Consider the following 15,863-nt stretch of genomic DNA (forward strand, 5'->3'; position numbering starts at 1 on the left):
TCAGATTTATAATCCAGAGATGAAACAGGCCACAACTCTTCCACTGCTTGTCTCTCAAGCCTCACGGCCTGACGTAAGGCATGCTCTCAGCAAGTGCTGGGGGAATACTGCAGCTACTTTTCTTTTCCAGTCAAAGGATAAACCACTTCTCGAATCTAAATTACAACGCAAACATAACACAGGTCAGCACACAGGCCTCAACATCTATGCTTACATTTCAGCTAAAGAAATTACTCCTGCTACTTAAAAAAACAACAAATCAAGGCTGGTTGCAAGGGCTCACACCTGTAATCCCAGCACTTTGGGAGGCTGAGGCGGGTGGATGGCTTGAGCCCAGAGGTTCAAGACCAGCCTGGGCAACAAGGTGAAACCCCATGTCTACAAAGAAATACAAAAATCAGCTGAGTGTGGAGGCGCATGGCTGCAGTCCCAGCTACTTGGGAGACTGAGAGGTGGGAGTACTGCTTGAGCCCAGGAGTTCCAGGCTGCAGTGAGCTGAGATCACACCACGGCTCTACAGCATGGGCAACAGGGTGAGACCCTGTCGCAAACAATAAACCCCAACAAAGCCAAACACTGAATAGTTACGAAGATACTATGATTTAACATGGAGAGAATAAGAAAATTTAGAAAATTACTGTGAAGGAAAACAAACAATTTATAGCAATTTGAAATGCACAATAGAGTCATGAGTTGACAAAAGGTCATGCAACTGGTTTTGACGTTATCTGCTTTATTGTTTCAATAGTGAATTTACTGGCTCATGCAATATATTTTTGGAGATGGTGTCTTGCTATGTTGCCCAGACTAGATTCAACTTTTGGGCACAAGTAATCCTCCTGCCTCAGTCTCCCAAGTCGCTGGGACTACAGGAGTGTACCACTGAGCCTGGATATTATCTGCTTCAGTCCCAAATATTTGAAAATTATTTCACACACGTTTGTCAAGGTTCAAATGGCCTTCTAAGTAGAATACTAAATCAGGAAATACTTTGTGCTCCTAAATTAGCAGCCGTACCTCAGATTGCTTAGAACATGACTATGTTCTAAGCACAGTCATGTTCTAAGCAATATATGTTCTAAGCATAATATGTTCTAAGCATAATCATGTTCCAAGCAATAATCATGTTCCAAGCAATAATCATGCTCTAAGCAATAATGATGTTCCAAGCAATATGTTCCAAGCAACAGCCCCAGTATATATAAGGTAGACTGTGGACCGTACCATCAACCAGGTACCCTGGTAGGCCAGGTGCAGACTCTTGGGAAGTCAACTGGATGGATGACTCAGTGGATCTCAGAAGATCTCCTCCTCTGCTCTTGCAGGGACAGCAGAGAACCTGGCCGACCTCCAATGCCCCTGCCCCCACATCATTTCCTAGTTCTAGCTGGCTCTCCCCTCCTCGCTATGACTCCCCTGCTTCTCTATCTCAGGGGGCTCCTTCTCCTTTCTCCAAAGCCTCCCACATCTTTGCTGCCACCGAAAATACTGACAAATGCTCTTTTGGGATTTACTGTTAATGTACACAGTGGTATAGTTTGGAAAATGCCTTTCACTAGGAAATGCAAAAAAAAAAAAAAAGCTACAATTTGTTAGAAGGCCAGGCAAAGTGATCAGTCTAGTCCAGTGGTTGAGACCAAAGGCTCTGGTGACGGACAAACCTGGACCTGCCGGCTGCACGACCTTGAACTGCTTAGTCTTTCCAAGAATCAGTTTCCCCACTGGGCACAACATGGTACCACCACTACTTTCTTCAGAGGGCGGTGGTAAAGGATTAAAGGGAGAAAATGCATGCAAACAACCAGTTCTCATTATTGTTAGATTTTGGAGAAATTAGCCGCTGCTTCCTAGTCCCTGACCGCCTGTCTTGAGCACACCCATGTTGCGACTGTTTATTCCTGCAGATGGGCTGAGCACTAGGGCCAGCAGCAGCCCATCGGGTGACCTGGTACAACTGAGAAAGGCAGACCCTTCTTTTGGGCAGACCCAGGGCACATGGCTTCCTTGGTACGGTGTCTGGTACAAACTGTACAACCATACACAGTGACCCTGTTCCCAACTCTCCTTCCTCTAACACTAAACGACTTCTGTTCCTCAATGACCTGAGCCAGGCTTGGCACTCAGGTAAAAGAAGCCCTGTCTGAGTAAGGTGGTAGAGATGGGGGACCACCCTCTCTACACTCCTTCCCCTTTTTTTTTTGAGACAGGGTTTCACTCTGTCACCCAGGCTGGAGTGCAGTGGTATGATCATAGCTCACCACAGCCTCACTTTACTGGGCTCAAGGGATCCTTCCACCTCAGCCTTCCAAGTAGCTGGGACTATAGGCATATGCCACCATGCCTGGCTATTTTAAAAACTTTTTTGTAGAGACAGGGTCTCACCATGTTGCCCAGGCTGGTCTGAAACGCCTGGCTTCAAGCGATCCTCCTGCCTCGGCCTCCCAAAGCATGGGGATTACAGGTGTGAACCACCGTGCCCAGCCTCCACCGTTTTTTACACTCAGGCCATGAAATAGGAAGGGATGCTCTGTTTTCTTCCAGATGGGCCCTAGCTTGCACTTCCTGGTCCCTCTTCTCCACGTGATGTCCTGCCTGGCTCCTCTGCCACAGCTGGATCGTTAGTTCACCTTATGAAGCAACAAGAGAGACCCACTGTGGCCTCAGCTACAGGCCAAGCAGAGGGCACAACCCGGGAGGAATGAAGTCAGTGTTCTGCTCGCTACCTGACTCCTGCAACAGAATCAACTGGCCCCTCAACAGGGGCTGAAATCTGGAACAAAGCAGAGGTCCCTTTATCCTACAATTTCTCAAACTTCTCGTATCAAGCCTCTGTTTTCAGGAGGTTACAACAAATTAATCATCAGTGAGAAGGTCAAAAAGACCCCAAACAGGGACCCATGAAAAACAAATGTCATCCAGCTGTGAACCATGAGGACCCAATGACAGCTAACACAGCAGCCTGGACTGCAGTAAACAGAATGGCGACACCAAACCTAAATGTTTCCCCTTGGAAAAATTAGCAGCAGCCACCTACAGAAGAATATTCCTCTCCATGCATCCAGGGGCCTGCTGACCTCTGCCCAGCCTTTCTACCTCATCTGTAACATTCAACCACATAGCCAGCCATCCTCTGCCACGCTGAGAGGTGACAGCACCTCTGGGAATCAGATTAGAGAACACGATCACTTGTGACCCCGCATCCCTGGTCCTGGCAGTTTCCTGGCTGATCCGATCCTGGGCCCCTCATCCTGGGCCCCTCAAGGCAGAGGCGTGAGCCACCACCACCGCCCTCCTCCGTGCAGTGCTGAATTCATGCTACTGAAGGCTAAGGTATCGTCCTGCTGTGACGGCCTTTCCATTTATATTTCAGTAGCGCACGAGGGCCATGGCTGCCTATAGCAAGAATGTGTGTGGTTCGATATTCACAGCTCCACTGTTCCAGAAAGTTTCCAGCTTGCTAGCTTGTAGCCATTTCCCCCATTTAGGTGCGCTGGCCATCATTTTACCCCACCTTCATCTGGGGCACGCCCGGCGCAGACAGGACTGTAGAGAAAGGGGACAGGGAGGGGACCTAGGCAGTCCCTACTATAACTGTTTCTCAAGACATTCTCCCCATGCATTTGCTATCCCGGGGAAAGAGCGAAGTGTGGGATGACTCATAGTGGCTAAATCTTTCCTCTAACTCCTCCCTTCTTTTGTGTGTGGTTAAAAAAAAAAAAAGAAAAACACACACGCAGCCCATAGTCACAACATCAACAAGACTAGAAGCCCCGCAGAGTTCGCAGGAGGTGGGCAGTGGCTGCGCCACCTGCTCGGCTTCCCCAAACTCTGAGCCCACGCCGGGAAGTGGCGGCTCGGTGGCCCCGGGCGCCCGGGCCGCTGGCCCCGCGCTCGCGCCGCTCAGCTCCGCAGCCCAGCATGGAGTAGCAGGCGCTCGCCGCGCGGTGGGGGAGCCGCAGCGGAACCCAGGGCAAGCGGCCAAGCGGCCCGGCTGTGTCCAGCCATCGCCTGCGCCGCGGCCAGCTGGCGGCCAGGCGCGGGGCCCCGCGGCCAGATGGCCGCTCCGGGGACGCGCCGCAGGCGCCGGGTGCGCCCGGGCCGAAGGAGCGCCCGCGCGGCTGAAGGCAGGGGCTGGGGGCGGCGACCTCCGCTCGGGCTGAGTAGCGCAGGGGCCCGAGCGGGGCGCGGGGAGGTGGGGCGCGCAGCCTCAACACCGCGCCCTTTGTCCCGTGTGCAGCTCACACAGGGGCCCGCGTCCCCCGTGACCCCAGCCCGGGCCGCAGCTCAGGTCCCGGAACCAACTCCTCCAGCAGCGCCGCGGCCGGGCCCGGGCCACCGTGCGGGGCTCGGGACTCGGCAGCAGCGGGGAGCCCGCACCGGCTCCGCGTTCAACTCCACTAGCCCCGCGGCGCGCTCGGCCCTGCAGGGGCCGCCCCGCGCGTTACCTGCAAGGAGCCTGAGCCCCGGCCGCATCGCCCTCCCGGGTGCGGAAACTCCGGCGGCTCCAGGCGCCCGCCCGGACCTGACAGGGGGAGGGGCCGCCCGCGCACCGCCCCCCTCGACCCCCCCTCCGCGCCCCTGCCCCCCGCCCCGCGCCTCCCGCAGCTCCCCACGCGCGCGGGCTCCCCACCAACACCCATCTCGACCCGCCCCCTCCGCCCGACCATTGGCTGCTGCTCACGTCACTTTCAGGTCGCAGCCGAGTCCCTCCTCAGCTCATTGGCGGACGCGCCGGTGACGTCAGGCCAGGGGGCGCTAGTCGGCGGCGAAGGAGGCGCAGGGACAGACCGACCAGGCGGGAGAGGAGGAAGCCGGGTTGTGGGCGCGGAGCTGAGGCGGGGCCGGGGCGGGAAGAGGCGGCACCAGCCTGGTCGGGCGAGGCTAGCTGCGGGAGCCCGGGAGAGCCCTCTTTCTTCCTCCGCGGTCCACGTGCGGGACCCTATTTCTGGCCTGTGTCGCGCTTCGCCCGCGCGGTGGTCTCCGCGCTGGGGCTGCGGCGTCCTAGCAGAACAGCCAGAACTCCACTTCTTCCTGTCCGGGAGGAGTTTTTTAAAATGTGCGTGTCTCCACATTCTTCTCAGAACAGAACTGACTGAAGCCGTGTTCTTCCCGCTGAGACCGTGCTGCCCCATCGACCCTGCTGCGGCTAGAGCCACCCAGGGCGGGCCCATTCACCGCAGGCTCGGGCCACTTGGTCCCAAACCTCCACTCCCATCCGGGTGGCCGGCACATCCCCCACACTCCCACTCTCAGAGGTCTTTGCCGCCTGCTTCAGGAAAAAAGAGAAACTTCTTCCACTTTCCACTGGCAAAACTGCACTACCTGCTCCCTCCATCACCGAGCCCCCCCACCGTCCGTTTTTCCAGTATCGAAGAATCCGATCCATTGCTCCCTCTGGGCTGGAATCCGTATCTTCGGCATTTCATCATTCCCAAGACTCTACTCCACTTCCCCTTGCACCGCTGAAGTTGGTGAAAGAGGCGCCTCCCCCCAGTTTTGTCGTCTCTCAACTCCATTCACGTGTTCGTTTTCACACACGGTGAAATTGCCTTTTTAGTGGTCGCAAGTAACATCCACATCACTAAAGTCAAAGGACACTGTCCTTTCTTGTGTTACCTGATCTGAGCAAAAATTCCTTCTTCCTCCTTAAAACACGTCTTCCTGTGGCGGGAGGGGGCTCCACTTTCCTGTCTGTCCCCAGTCTTGGCGTGCTTGTCTGCTCTGGGTGACCACCAAGTAACAGAGTTTTAAAGGTCTCAGACCTTTCCTCTCACTCCACAATTTTTCCCTGAATGATTTAACCTGCTGTCAACATTTAAATCAATATATCCCAAATTTACAACTCTAATCTTTGCTCCTCTGAACTCCAATCCGTTTATCTAGCTTCCTATTCAGCTATTCCTCGTAACAAGCACCTCAAATGGAACCCATCCAAAGCTGAATGTGTCCTTTCCCTGCTTGCTTTCAACTTCCTGTCTCCCTGTGATAGTGAAGACACCACCATCCAGTGTTTCCCAAACTCTGCCTTCACCCCGGCATCTAACAAATTGCCAAGATTCTACTTCCTAAATATCTCTGCAGTCTGTCCACTTCCTTCCATTTCCAGTATTAGGTATCATAATGTGCTTACTGCGCATGCGTCTTCCCGGCCCACACTCAGTGATGTCTCTTTGGTAGACTGTAATGGGCCATGGTCGAAGTATTTACACCATGGAAATTAGCCAACATTATGAATCAGGGATCGATTTGTTTTGCTGATTGTCTCTAGATTTAAGAAAGTGATGGGGAAAATGTTAATAATGTAGATTAAACTTTAAAATGTGCTTGGTGCTGAAACAAAAAGATTGCAGTTTAATGAGTTTATACGAGGGTTAGAAGTAGTCTAACAGATCACATATCAGATTTAAGGACAATAAATTTGTTAGCAAAAATCGGTGTGTAATTTCACTACGATCACATCATGGTTGAGTTACAAGCACTGGATTGATTCAGATACAAGCCTTTGGCAAAAAGGAACCAAAACTTTCTGTGAGAATCAGTCAAGTAGACAGAACTGACAATAAAGAGTGTCTGCCTATTTTTTACTTGTGTGTTGTTTATTACACATCCTTTATATCAGAAACATTTGTAACACACATTTGGTTGTATATGTAGGCACACATTTCTATTTTCCCCAGAGAGTCAGTTGTTGAACATTTACCAGCACACTGCTGACTGACATAGAATCACCAGTGCCTGGTGGAAATAAAAAGCAGATGAAATTTTAGTCAGGTGGTTTTTTTTTTTTTTTTAATGTATATATACTTTAAGTTCTAGGGTACATGTGCAGAATGTACAGGTTTGTTACATAGGTATACATGTGCCATGTTGGTTGGCTGCACCCATCAACTCGTAATTTACATTAGGTATTTCTCCTAATTCTTTCCCTCCCCCCAGCACCCCACCCATTGACAGGCCCTGCTGTGTGAGGTTCCCCACCCTGTGTCCATGTGTTCTCGTTGTTCAACTCCCACCTATGAGTGAGAGCATGCGGTGTTTGGTTTTCTGTCCTTGTGATACTTTGCTGAGAAGGATGGTTTCCAGCTGCATCCATGTCCCTGCAAAGGACATGAACTCATCCTTTTTTATGGCTGCATAGTATTCCATGGTGTATATGTGCCACAGTTTCTTAATCCAGTCTATCATTGGTGGACATTTGAGTTGGTTCCGAGTCTTTGCTATTGTGAATAGTGCCGCAATAAACATACATGTGCATGTGTCTTTATAGTAGCATGAGTTATAATTCTTTAGGTATATACCCAGTAATGGGATCACTGGGTCAAATGGTATTTCTAGTTCTAGATCCTTGAGGAATTGCCACACCGTCTTCCACAATGGTTGAAGTAATTTACACTCCCACCAACAGTATAAAAGTGTTCCTGTTTCTCCACATCCTCTCCAGCATCTGTTGTTTCCTGACTTTTTAATGATCACCATTGTAACCGGCATGAGGTGGTATCTCATTGTGGTTTTGATTTGCATTTCTCTGATGACCAGTGATGATGAGCATTTTTTCATATGTCTGTTGGCTGCATAAATGTCCTCTTTTGAGAAGTGTCTGTTCATATCCTTTGCCCACTTTTTGATTTTTTTTTTCCTTGTAAATTTAAGTTCTTTGAAGATTCTGGATATTAGCCCTTTGTCAGATGGGTAGATTGCAAATATTTTCTCCCATTCTGTAGGTTGCCTGTTCACTCTGATGATAGGTTCTTTTGCTGTGCAGAAGCTCTTTAGTTTAATTAGATCCCGTTTGTCAGTTTTGGCTTTTGTTGCCGTTGCTTTTAGTATTTTAGTCATGAAGTCTTTGCCCATGCCTATGTCCTGAATGGTATTGCCTAGGTTTTCTTCTAGAGTTTTTATGGTTTTAGGTCTAACGTTTAAGTCTTTAATCCATCTTAATTTTTATATAAGGTGTAAGCAAGGGATCCAGTTTCAGCTTTCTGCATATGGCTGGCCAGTTTTCCCAGCACCTTTGTCAGAGAGGGAATCCTTTCCCCATTGCTTGTTTTTGTCAGGTTTGTCAAAGAGGCAGAGTCTCACTCTGTTGCCCAGGCTGGAGTGCAATGGTGCAATGTCAGCTCACTGCAACCTCTGCCTTCTGGGTTCAAGTGATTCTCCTGCTTCAGCCTCCTGAGTAGCTGGGATTACAGGTACTCACCACGATGCCCAGCTAATTTTTGTATTTTTAGTAGAGACAGGGTTTCACCAGGTTGGCCAGGCTGGTCTCGAAGTCCTGACCTCAGGGGATCCATCTGCCTTGACCTCCCAAAATGCTGGGATTACAGGTGCGAGCCACCACGCCTGGCCTAGTCAGTTTTATTATTTTCAACTCTCTATAGACAATGCACCCCTTATTTCTTGCCTTCAGGATGGCTTTTCCCCACATGGCCCCTCTTGGTGGGCACCTGCTTCCCAGTACTCTTGGATTGAAGGCCTCAATCTTTCATGATCTGCGGCGCCACAGCATGATCAGGCCCCTTGCCTGCTGCTCCTGAGTCATCTCATGCCTCTCTCTCCTGCATTCCCTAGGCCCCAGCTATGTCGGCCTTCTTGTATCCTCCAGTGTGCTCTGAGCTCCTTTCCATCCTGGGCTGTGCACCTGCACATGCAGTGCTCCCTCCTGCCCTCCTCCATCACACCTGGCTACTTCCAGTTTAGAGGTCTCCAGCTCCCCAGGGCCATAGATGGGTATCTGTCTATGGCTTATTAGGAACCCGGGCGGCACAGCAGGAAGTGAGCCTCCCAAGGGAGCAGTACCATCTGAGCTCCACCTCTTGTCAGATCAGCAACAGCATTAGATTTTCATAGGAGTGGGAACCCTACTGTGAACTGTGCCTGCAAGGGATCTAGGTTGCAAGCTCCTTATGAGAATCTGACTAATGCCTGATGATCTGAGGTGGAACAGTTTAATCCTGAAACTATTGCCCCAACTCCATCCATGGAAAAATTGTCTTCTATTAAACTGGTCCCTGGTGCCAAAAAGGTTGGGGAGCAACCTTTCGCTGACCTAATTCATTCTTCAGGTCACTACTCAAGTGTCACCTCCTCTGAAAACCCTTCCCTGAATTATCTCCCCAAACACATATAGGTCCATCTGTATATACTCTCATAGCTTTTATTAAAACTATAATTACCTGACAGTGTGGCCATTTGTATAAAGTCTGTCTCTAACTATCTCATTGGACTGTAAGTTCCATGAAGGCAAGAACCATGTCTGTGTAGTTAACTCCTGCACCCCTGCAGCTACTGTGCCTACCACACAGCAGGCATTTAACAAGGTATCTCCTAGAGACACACAACTCTTAAGGTCGCATTACATGTTATTGGCAATACTGGAGTTAGAATCAGAGTCTCCTGACTTTATCCAATGTTCTTTTGTGCTGTAAATTGCAAAGCCAGCCATAACCAAAATGATATAACTATGTGCAAAGCATAGGGGCAGGCTCTGTGGAGAGGATAAAGGTAAACATGACACTGATTCCACCTCTTACAATCTTACGGTTTAGTAAGAAGGATAAGACGCAGGGAGAATTTCCCTGTTCCTGCTCCCCTAAACTGACCACAACCCCTTGCCCCCATCATGCCTTCTGCATGTGACAGCAACCCCCAGCCTCTTGGACAGGAGCTCTGGGGTTGCTGTCACACATGAAAGGCATGATGGTGGGGGACCACTCAATGTGCTGCAGGCGCTGTGCTTGTGTTATTTAATTAACAAAAGTTCTGGCCAGGCACGGTGGCTCACACCTGTAATCCCAACACTTGGGGAGGCCGAAGAGGGGCAGATCACTTGAGGTTAGAAGTTCAAGACCAGCCTTGCCAACATGGTGAAACCCTGTCTCTACTGAAAATACAGAAAAAAAAAAAAGAAAGAAAAAATTAGCTGGGTGTGGTGGCAGGCACCTGTTATCCCAGCTACTTGGGAGGCTGAGATAGGAGAATAGCTCGAACCTGGGAGGCAGAGGTTGCAGTTAGCCAAGGTCACACCACTGCACTCCAGCCTAGGTGATACAGCAAGACTCTGTCTCAAACAAACAAACAAAAAAACAAAAAAAACATAACTTCTTATCAGAGGAACCCACCCCCGTCGTGGGTTCTTTTCTACTCCCTAAGCATCTCAGCTGGTTTGAGAAATAAAGGGAAAGAGTACGAGAGAGAAATTTAAAGCTGGGTGTCCAGGGGAGACATCACATGCCGGCAGTTTCCATGATGCTCCCTGAGCTGTAAAACCAGCAAGTTTTTATTAGTGATTTTCAAAAGGGGAGGGAGTGCATGAATAGGGTGTGGATCACAGAGATCACATGCTTCACAAGGTAATAAAATATCACAAAGCAAGTGGAGGCAGGGCAAGACCACAGGACCACAGGATGGGGTGAAATTAAAATTGCTAATGAAGTTTCTGGCACGCATTGTTATTGATAACATCTTATCAGGAGACAGGGTTTGAGAGCAGACAACCTGTCTGACCAAAATTTATTAGGCAGGAATTTCCTCATCCTAATAAGCCTGGGAGCACTACAGGAGACCGGGGCTTATTTCATCCCTTCGGCTTCGACCATAAAAGGCAGCCACTCCCACGAGGGCCATTCATAGGCCTACCCTCCGGGGCTCATTCTCTTTCTCAGGGATGTTCCTTGCTGAGAAAAAGAATTCAGTGATATTTCTCCTATTTGCCTATGAAAGAAGAGAAATATGGCTCTGTTCTGTCCTGCTGAGCAGCAGTCAGACTCCAAGTCTTATCTCCCTTGTCCCTGAAGATTGCTGTTATCCTGTTCTTTTTTCAAGGTGCCCAGATTTCATATTGTTCAGACACACATGCTCTACGAACAATTTGTGCAGTTTACACAATCATCACAGGGTCCTGAGGCGACCTTCATCCTCCTCAGTTTACAAAGATGATGGGATTAAGAGATTAAAGTAAAGACAGGCATAGGAAATCACAAGGGTGTTGAATCTTCACAATTTATGTTCAGAGATTGCAGTAAAGACAGGCGTAAGAAATTATAAAAGTATTAATTTGGGGAACTAATAAATGTCCATGAAATCTTCACAATGTATGTTCTTCTGCTGTGGCTTCAACCAGTCCCTCTGTTTGGGGTCCCTGACTTCCCGCAACAACTTCTGCCAAGTGCATATCATTATCTTCATCCTACAGATGAGGAAGGAAGCACAGAGAGAGGTCTGGGGTTAAACAGTCAGTACTTTACTCAGTGAAGCCAAGGTTGGGCACACAACCAAGGGATGTAGTCAGAGAGTTAAAGAACCCCCTACCTGCCTAATAAGGTTATGTCAGACTGGAAAGAACTGGAACAAAAAAGAGAGTACATATTGTCTTGTCTCCCCGTACCTTCTCCCTTATGAAGAGAGGATGTCTAAAATTGTTGGAGGGAGATGAGTCATTTGAACCTTTGGGGATAACTACTTTCAGTTAGTTTGGTTGTAGATTTGGGGGTGGTTGAAATGGTTTTGGTGTCTGGGAAGTCTTTGGGCTCTGAAATGTGCACACAGGTGCACTATAATTTGCATGAATAGAGCCCTCTGGAGTTGGGCAGGGCACAACTCTCCCAGGTGTACGCAGCTTCCCTGGACTTGGAGGACTCCTTTCATGAGATCCCCTCAGCCCTAGGAGAATGTAAGGGGACTCTCACGTTTCCTTCTTGCTTGCCACCCCTGTTCACCAGATAGAAATTCCATCAAGGAACAGCATGTACACTGGACAGCAGCAACAACCCTCACCATATACTAGCAGGGACTAAAATGTGGTTGCTGGGCAAGGAACACCTCAACACTTGTCCTCAAAAAATGTACAATCTAGAGAGAAAGAGAGAACACATAAACAACCTGTATGACATAAGGCTAAATGATAAATACTGTAAATGGAGCACTAGAGAAAAATGCTCAGATGACAGAGTGGTCATTTTCTACAGGAGTGACATAAGAAGGTATAAAATTTGAGCAAAGTATCGAGGTATGATGTGCCATCAGAGTAGTTCAACTGCTATTATGAACAATGCTAACTCTCAGTGACTTAGTTTGATCAAGTTTTCTTTCTCGTGTCCTAGCCATGCACAGTCTGCTCCATATAGTCATTCTGGAACCCAGACTCCACCCATGTCGTGGCTCCAGGCTTTCATCTTTAACTGGCTTAACAGTTGCTTGACGTTATTCCTTGGGAGGAGGGGAGAAAAAAGTGAATAGATTGAAAAGACACATGTGCTGTTAACTGCCTTGGCCTGGAAGTTACACACATTACCTCCACTCTCTTTCTATTGGAGAAAAGCAGTCATGCTGTCTGGATGCAAGAGGGCTGGACGATGTAGTTTAATTATAGGCCTAGAAGAGAAAATGAGTTTGTTTTCACTTGTGTATGATTGTAATAGAGAGGCTTGGTGAGGGACAGCATTCCAGCCATGAATGGGCATGAGATTTTGGAAAGTTATGGCCATATTTATAGAAATCCAGACCATCTAGACAGAGAATCCATGTGGAGGAATCAGGCTGGAAAGGGTTGAACTTTCCAGATTGAAAAGGGTATGCAATGTCATGATAAGAAACTTGGACTTTTTTCTATAGGCAGTCGGAGGTCTCTGAAATTTCTCTTGAGAGAATGAATTAACCGAGCCATGTTAAAGGGGATTAATCAGCAGAGATTGTACACAGTGAGATGGGATAAGGCCAGGGCTGAAGCAAACCTGTTTTTCTCCAGCAGCAGGGAGTTTGCTGGTAAAACAAGGATGAATCAGATGTTTAGAGAGACATGGTGCCCAGATACCATGCAGCACTGGAGGCCAAGAGAGGTGCCTTAGGTCCAAAGTCTCTCATTTGGGAGGCCTCCTAGATCTTCTTGCCCCATGATTCTGGGAGATGCTTTTGTTTCCTTCCAATATATTCTTTCTTTTTCTCTTAAGATATGTTGAATAGCTTTTCTTCCTTTTAGATGAAGGAACCTTGATTAAAATGAAGGTTGTTGAAAAGAAGATTTGAGAATTTATCTGTGTCAGACAAGGAACCAGACCTGTGGGTGAATTTAACTCCACGTATCATCCCTTGCCCTGTCTGCTTTCAATCTTAGCTGTCTGAGTGGAGTTAGAGAGAATGAGTGGTCCGCATGAGCCAGGCATGAGAATAGTTACCCTGTCTGCTTTCAATCTTAGCTGTCCGAGCGGAATTAGAGAGAACAAGTGGCCTGCATGAGCCTGGCATGAGAATGGTTGCCTGTCTGCTTTCAATCTCAGCTGTCTGAGCGGAGTTAGAGAGAACAAGTGGTCCGCACGAGCCAGACATGAGAATGGACACTTTGGTCTCTGCCGTGACTTGTGGGTCATGGGGTTGACAGCCCAGGAGAGCAGGGAGAATCCCAAGGCCTAGAAGGTCATGTAGAAGGAAAATGTGCACATGAAGTAAAAGATTCTAAGAGCTTGATTGTAAGAGCCCCTGCCTGGGTCTTGTTCTCTTTCAATTGCAGCTTCCTCACTTTAAATTGCTATTTTAAACAAATGAGAAAATAATAATAAAATTTATTCTGCACTGATAACTTAGCATGTGCCAGGCACGTGATACACACTTCCATTATGTGTATGAACCTAATTATGTTATAGAAACCTAATAATCCCTTGAAGTTTGCTATAATGACCCTTTTTTTTTTTTTTTTTTTTTTTTTTTTTTTTTTTGAGACGGAGTCTTGCTCTGTCACCCAGGCTGGAGTACAGTGGCACGATCTTGGCTCACTGCAAGTTCCACCTCCCGGGTTCATGCCATTCTCCTGACTCAGCCTCCCAAGTAGCTGGGACTACAGGTGTGCACCACCACGCCCGGCTAATTTTTTGTATTTTTAGTAGAGACAGGGTTTCACCATGTTAGCCAGGATTGTCTCGATCTCCTAACTTTGTGATCCGCCTGCCTTGGCCTCCCAAAGTGCTGGGATTACAGGCATGAGCCACCGTGCCTGGCCTATTATGACCCATTTTACAGATGGGGAAGTTGAATCTTGGTGATATTAAGTAGCTTGCTCCAGGTCATGTGAAGAGCAAGAGTCCGAGCTGGGATGTGCACTAGGCAAACTGACACCAGATCCCATTGTAAAATTGGCACACAAAATTTCCTACCATTTGATTACTATTTTTTCAAATTTTTGCTTTTCTCCTCCAAATTGATAAATCTTCCCAATATGCTCCCTTTTCCTTGGATTGGGCTGAGTGAACATTGACACATCTTGCTCTTTAGCTCAAGTTCTATGGTCTTTGTGCAGACTACCACCCTCCTGCCTACATTTTTAGGGACAGACTTTATTTCCATAATTATTATCTTTCCCACTAATCACATTTATATCTTTGTAGCTCTCATGGAATTTGGAGGGTGCTCTAATACCTTGTGATTATTTGAGAATTTTCTCTTGTTTTTTTTTTTTTGGTCATATGTCTTTCTACCTTTGCCTGGGATGTCCCTCACACCTGGATACTTCACACCCACCTTCAGGAATTAGTTCAAGGAGAACTTTCTTTGTAAACTAGCCTTGCTTAAATCCTCAGGTAGAATTAATCATGCCCTCCCTTGGGTCCTCAGTGGATCCCATAAAGCTATTGAGTCTTTCCAATCTGTTCATTGCTCTTGCAAAGATTCCTTTCTAAGTGTAGTGTTTTCTCATCTGATTCCTTTTCTAGTACTGAGCACAGCACTGAACACAGTAGAAGTTCAAAAAACAGGAGCGGAGTTGTTGAATTTAATTCAGTTCCCAAATTCAATAGGATGACAAAATATGTAAGGAACACTCTAGTGCTCACATGGATCTAAGGATACTTAGCCTGGGGGAGAAAAAAACAAGAAGAGTATAATATCAAATACCCTAAGGGCTGTCAGATTCTGTGCTGCTCCTGAAAGCGTAATTCAAACTAGTGGGTAGAAGTTGGAAGGAGATTTTGCCTTAGTTTGAGAAATAATTTTCTAATTATAAATGTCTAGCAATAGAACAGCTTACCATAAAAACAATCATGAGTTCCCCAAACAAATCAGCAAGAACAAAACAAACAATCCCATCAAAAAGTAGGCTAAGGACATGAATCGACAGTTCTCAAAAGAAGATATATGAATGGCCAACAAACATATGAAAAAATGCTCAATATCACTAATGATCAGGGAAATGCAAATCAAAACCACAGTGCAACCAACTTACTCCTGCAATAATGGCCAAAATAATTTAAAAAATAGAAGTTGGTGTGGGTGTGGTGAAAAGCGAACACTTTTACACTGTTAGTGGGAATGTAAACTAGTACAACCACCATGGAAAACAGTGTGGAGATTCCGTAAAGAACTAAAAGTAGATCTACCATTTGATCCAGCCATCCCACTCCTGGGTATCTCTCCAGAGGAAAAGAAGTCATTATATGAAAAAGATACTTGCACATGCATGTTTATAGCAGCAGAATTTGCAATTGCAAAAATATGGAACCAGCCCAAATGCCCATCCATCAAGGAGTAAAGAAAATGTAGTGTATATATACCATGAAATACTACTCGGCCATAAAAAGCAATGAAATAATGGCATTCGTCTGGGCATGGTGGCTCATACCTGTAATCCTAGCACCTTTGGAGACCCAGGATAGTGGATTACCTGAGGTTGGGAGTTTGATATCAGCCTGACCAATATGGTGAAATCCTGTCTCTACGAAAAATACAAAATTAGTCAGGCATGGTGGTGTGTGCCTGTAATCCCAGCTACTCAGGAGGCCGAGGCAGAAGAATCGCTTGAATCTGGGTGGCAGAGGTTGTGGTGAGCCAAGATCACGCCATTGCACTCCAGCCTGGGCAAAAAGAGTGAAACTCCATCTCAA

General features: G+C 47.4%; 1 protein-coding gene across 2 annotated transcripts in view; it reads right to left on the reverse strand.

Moving 5' to 3' along the window:
• TMTC4 (transmembrane O-mannosyltransferase targeting cadherins 4) overlaps positions 1-4,536 on the reverse strand; it is a 70,126-nt gene extending 65,590 nt beyond the window's left edge. Inside the window, exon 1 of one of the 2 annotated variants that reach the window (XM_007960791.3) lies at positions 4,446-4,536. The gene's annotated coding sequence lies outside the window, so the exon portion shown is untranslated. The remainder of the gene's footprint in view (positions 1-4,445) is intronic. The other variant, XM_007960797.3, reaches the window with a different exon arrangement.
• Positions 4,537-15,863: the final 11,327 nt, after the last annotated feature.

The sequence above is a fragment of the Chlorocebus sabaeus genome, chromosome 3 (genome assembly GCF_047675955.1).
Source record: "Chlorocebus sabaeus isolate Y175 chromosome 3, mChlSab1.0.hap1, whole genome shotgun sequence".
NCBI classification, from domain to species: domain Eukaryota; kingdom Metazoa; phylum Chordata; class Mammalia; order Primates; family Cercopithecidae; genus Chlorocebus; species Chlorocebus sabaeus.